Source organism: Dicentrarchus labrax, unplaced genomic scaffold (genome assembly GCF_905237075.1).
Source record: "Dicentrarchus labrax unplaced genomic scaffold, dlabrax2021, whole genome shotgun sequence".
Taxonomy (NCBI): domain Eukaryota; kingdom Metazoa; phylum Chordata; class Actinopteri; family Moronidae; genus Dicentrarchus; species Dicentrarchus labrax.
This window is the reverse complement of record NW_026136720.1, coordinates 9,647,253-9,653,311: the sequence shown is the minus strand read 5'-3', so window position 1 is coordinate 9,653,311 and position 6,059 is coordinate 9,647,253.

The following is a 6,059-nucleotide window of genomic DNA, read 5'->3' as shown; positions in this document are numbered from 1 at the left end:
GGCATTAGAAACCAATAAATTGTTTAAAATCTTCAAACATTTTTCCAAAGATAGCCCATGTCTTTTTCAATTTAAGACTACAATCTGGTCATAACATCTTATCTATCATTATCTATCTATCTTATCTTATCTTAACAGATCTTTATTTGTTTTTATCTGGAAGAAATAAATCCCAATAATTTAAGAAATCCAGGTTGGTCAAAGTAAAAAGAAAACAAAATAAATTCAGAAAAAGGAAATTAAAGGTAAATAATTAATAAAAGGTAGATGGATTCAAGTTGCATTAAGACATAACAAAAAATTTATCATTACATTATATATATTTGTAATAAATTAGTGCATTTTTAAAATGTTTTCATCATCTTTTATTCGTCTTTTAGTGTATTTTAGTTCATACACTTTATTTAAAATGCTTGCCCATTCCCCTCTAGAAGGTGTAGCCTCATTAAGACAATATACAGAATAATATTATATTCATTTACGAGGGAATCGAAAACATATTTCACTGCAAACCCTTTATTAGCTTTGGGACCAGATCTGGTCTCCACACAGTTCAGGTGTGTTTGGAATTGGAAAAACATCCAGAGTTATTTTTCCTAATTATTCGTATGAGTAGGCCAATTATATGAAGACATTACATCTTCTCAGGCAGCAAACATGAAGTAGTAAACTCAGATAATGATACTAATTGAAGTTCTGTACCATTTGGTGTAGCAGAGCCTTTCCAGTGAGCCAACAGCAGAAACCTGACTCTGTCTGACCTGAACGGGACCTTAATTAGTATTATTGGTAACACATGTATGTGTATCATCTTTTTCAGTCTCTTGCAGGTTCAAATATCCTCTGTTCATCCTTCTGTGGGCTAATATTAGTTCAATCAAGGTTTCACATTTAGACTGACTACTTTTTTATTCACAATTACTTCTTCATATGCGACCAGATTAGCTTTATTCAACTATCTGGATTTCATAAAGGAGAACAGCCCCTCCTCTAATAGAAATACGATGCCATACATTTAATCAAACTGATCGTCAGACGCATTAGACATTAATTAATTAATTTAATTATCATAAATACACAAAGATAGATAAACTGAAATCCAATGAAAACGATTAACATACACATTCATCGGATCAATGAATCAATCACAGTTAATCTGCTCGAAGTGTTCAATATAAAATAGAAGTAAACATTCCACAGCGCAGGCGCATCGAATGTTCCATTGCGCATGCGCTGCTGCAGAATGCCATGACGTCACTGCTGATGAAAGGCACTGATGACGCCACATGTAGCTTTGATCATGGTCAGGGTTGCTAAAATTACAAGGTAGACTGACTGATCACTTTACAACGCATGTATAACGACACTAAGTTATATATTTGAAGACGGCGTACAGGAAGAACAACTTATCAGTGAAATAACTATTATTTGTCTCCACTGAATTTAACTGGCAGATAAATTGTCCAAGTATGTCTGAACATAATGTCGAGGATGCTCAGTGTAGCTCAGAGAAAGCAGTGGAATCAGGTCGCCCCTCTATGTCAGAGGACGCGGAAACACTTGATCCACAGAAGCTTCTGCAAAGAGTTCATGAGCTGGAAGGCAGCTGCAGAACCTACCAAGAGCAAAACTCTATGCTCCAATCAGAGGCGCTGGCGTTTCAGTTGAACTTAGAGGATGTGTGGGCTGAGAAAGCCAGGTGGCAGGAGTTGGTTACTGAAAACATTGAGATTAAGGAACAGTTCACCTGGGTTTCGAACATCCTCTCCACCGTGGAACGTGTCAGAGAGAAAACTGACATTTACATTCAAAAGCTAGAAGAGGAAAATACAAGTTTGAGCGAGGAGAATGAAACTATAACCACTGAGGTGGTCCAGCTCCAATCCCTGAGTAAGAAACTAAAGACTGAAAATGAAAATCTAAAGGCAGAAGTGCAGGATCTCAGGGAAAATGAGAAGATCCTGACTGACAACCTCGCCACTGAACACAACCTCGTAGAATCTCTCAGTAAGAAAAAAGAAATAGCAATTAAACAGCTGAGGGAAGAGGTGGAAAGTCTTCAGTGCAATGAGAAGATTCTGAACCAGCAGAACATGAATCTAATTGCTGACGTGGCCCAACTTGAATGTCTGTATGTAAAAAATCAAGCAGAGATTAAACAATTTTGGGCGACGGTGTACGAACTCGAACAGCACGCACAGGCAACTCAGCAAGACCACAGAGTCGAACATATGCAACTACAGAAGGTGGCCGCACTGGAGACGGGGAACAAAAAGCTGTTGGCTGCATTGCAGGATCTGCAGGAGAGTGAGACCTCTCTAAACGAGCAGAACAAGACCATCAGCGGTAAACTGGCCCTAGCTGAAACTCACATTGACAAGATAGAGACACAGAATGAAAACCTGCAGGTAGAAGTTTATGATCTACAGGAAAATGAAAAGACCATAAAGGAGAAGCATGCGAGCCTGGCTGCAGAGGTGGAGGACTTTGAATCTTGGAGAGAGAAAAAACAAGCCGAGAATGAAAATCTGAAGGAGGCAGTACACAAACTTCGGCGTCAACTAAAAGAAGCAGAGGACATCAACAAGGAAAATAATGAGGTCATGCAGGAGCTGACCCACACTGAATCTCTGGTGGAGAAGAAACAGGCAGAGATTAAAAAGTTGGGGAAAAAACTGCATGATCTTCTTGAAAAGGAAGATTTTCTGAATAGGCAAAATGAGAGCATGTCCGATAAGCTGACCCGACTCGAGCTTCTGAAAGACAAGCAAAGCGAGGAGAATACAAACATGAAGACCACTGTGCAAGCTCTTCAGCTCCAACTGGATGACGCTTGTCTACTGATCAGGATAAAAGACGAGCTAATAACGAAGCAAGAAAGGAACATTTCTTATAAGCAGGAACAGATAGAGGAGCTTTGCACCATCACCACTGCCACGAAAGAGTCAATGAAGGATCTTCAAGAGAAGCAAGAGTTGAGCCAGATGGAGAAGATACTAGCTGGTATTGAGAATTTCAGAGAGGAATCCAGGAAGGCTGAAATTACAGAAATACTGAACTCATCTAAGAGGCAGACAGCGGAGAGCTTCCTGGGCAGCTCAGCTCCTGAGGTTCAGAACAAAAGTTTGTGGCGCCGCTGTGCTAAAGGTTTACTGAAAGCGTGTCTGCATGTGGGTATAGCCACTGCAGGTGTGCTTATTCCTGCAGGTATCCTGGTCAGCAAACTGACTGCCGAATGCTCCCAGTTGGACTGTCCATATCACCTGCCAACAGACTACTGTGGCTTTGGAGTTGGAGTCCCATATTAAACAGTATTTCCTCATCCCTTTAAAAAAAAAAAAAGTATGTATATGTATATATATATGTATACATAGGGTTTTCTCCAGGTGCTCTGGTTTTTCTCCCACAATCCAACTTTCAACACACAGTTACGTTCCTTATCCCTTAAAAAAACATATATATATATATATATATATATATATATATATATATTTATGAATATTAGGGCAGCACCGTGGTGCAGTGGTTAACACTGTCACCTCACAGAAGGCAGGCCTCTCTGTGTGGAGTTTGTATGCGCTCCCTGTGTCTGCGTGGGTTTTCTCCAGGTGCTCTGGTTTCCTCCCACAGTCCAGTGACATGCAGGTTAGGTTCACAGTGTGACCTCTCACCCATAATAACCCTAACCCTGCAATAGCCTCATGCTGGGCAAGAGATATAAGGAACGGCAAAAAATAATAAAACAAACAAACAAACAAACAAAACCAAAAAAGAAATACATACAAAATACATGAAAAAATAATAATTTCAAAGTTGAATTGACTGAAATAAAATAGAAATTGAATAAGGTAAAGCAGGAACACTTGAGCATCATACTAATAACAAAGATGACAAAGTGAATGATACATTTATGCATGTACACACACACACACACACACACACACACACACTGTTGGAGCCATAATGTAGTTTCTTGTTGCATTTTATCCTCATCTAAAGCATTATGTGACTGTGATAAGTATAAACATGCAGTTCTGGCATTTAGTGTTATTGAAAGAAGTGCATATAGTTAAGCTGGAGAATCAGGTGTGAATGTGACACAGTTATTTCCCAACTTTCTTTCTTCTTTGTTGTACATATATTCAAATATGAAAGGCCTTTATCTACAGCCAGAGTTTGATTTGTCTGTTCTGGGCTACTGTAGAAACATGAAATCAGGTCGCACTCCCCCACTCCTACAGATATAAACAGCACTGATGCTGGGTTCATTTTACACACCAGATCAAATAATATAAAAGGTTAATTCTGTGGTTATTCTTATGTAAAAAAAAATCACACTAATTTGTGAAATCCTGAATAGTCAGAGAGACAATTTGTGTGTATAGGTTGGAGCATTCAAATAAAAACAAGATAAAATCCATTATTTATCACTAGGTGTCTTTTTTTTTTAATCACACATCATCCAGTAAAACTATGTATATTAGGTACACCTTTAAAACAATAACAGATATGAGTTGTGCATTAAATCCAACCTTCATTAAGGTTATAAGGTTTTTGCTGAGTTGTTGATTCAACTTTATGGTTAATTTTGAGGCTGAAGTTTGTGATGCTGTTGATCCGTGTTACACTGTGTTTGATTTCCAGACTCATGTCGAAGCCAATTCATTTTTAAGTTTTAGTTTTAGTTCCACATACAGAAAAATCACCTGATGATCAGGAGTCACTTCCTCATTCCAAACACTAGATGGTATGCATGACTTACTTACAGAAAGACTGGGGGACATTTCTTGTTCAGAGCGCCCTCTGCTTCATATTAAGATACAGTATTATATTCAGAAGAATATTTGCATCATAAATCCATTGATATTTTCTATTTGCCTGTTTAAAATGCTTATTTTTATTGTTTGTTGATTGTTTTATTGTCTTTTTCTTATTTTTACTTATTATTATTTACTTCTATATATAGGTTTTTTGTTCAGTGCTTTGGTCAACTGTGGCTGTTTTAAATGTGATATATATACAATTCCTGTGATGCAGTAGAGCAGAGTTGAACAGAAACAAGAAGACTGTCAAGCTCAATACACATTTAGTTACCTCTAGAGGTGTTTACACCTTCCTGTTTGCCACTGAAATGTGTGTGCTTATACCACACTGCCATGCAATTATAACCACTTCATTATTATTCATTAGCTCAGATTAAAATGCAATCCTTGAAGCAGTTTTTCTGGTTGAATTTGATTATTTTGTTTCTCTCTTCAAAATGTTATTTTGCTAACAATGTGCGTTGATATTTAGATCACTCAAGTACATCTAACAGTCTAATTTCCAAAGTAGTGTCTGATTCTCATGCTGTACAATATCCTTACAAAAAATAAGTGTTTCCTGTAATTCAGCTATGATATTTTTGGTAAAAAATAACTATTTATTGAAAGTGTCCACTGGGGAACGAGCCCTCAGTTTACTTATATGCAGCTGGAGAACTAGCACCACCCTGAGTAGTTGCTCTGCTACAGCCCATCACTGAAACAGACTCTTGGGCCACATACCATCGAGTCTACTGTTTAAATTTTAAAATCTTAATTTCAAATTTTTTTTAAAAGCTGCATATTTCATTATCTAACCCTGGAAAATGATTCACCCAGCTGGCAAAATAAGCATTGCAGGGAAATGCCCATCAGTGTCAAATGATAAGAGATATGTTGCTTAGCCCACGAACGACACAGCTTTATGGCACCAGTTATGATTTCTGTCACTCCCTCGTGAATGCAGACATTGTAAATAGCAGTCATGGAAAAGCTGGAGTGTAAACCTGGAACTTGATGGCTCTGTCTTCGGTTTCACCTGCTCCCATTTTACACCACAGCAGTCCAGCTACTCCTGTCTCTCCTCAGTGCAACTTGTCAAGCACATGCATATTTAATTGTTGGGTCCACTGGACTGCTATCAGATGAAGCTAACTAGCTGAAGGGGTGGTGCTGGGGAGATGATGATGATGATCATGTGCAAGCGAGGGGTTGGGTTTTGGACAACCAGCTACACCTGCCCCTCCTCACCAGGAA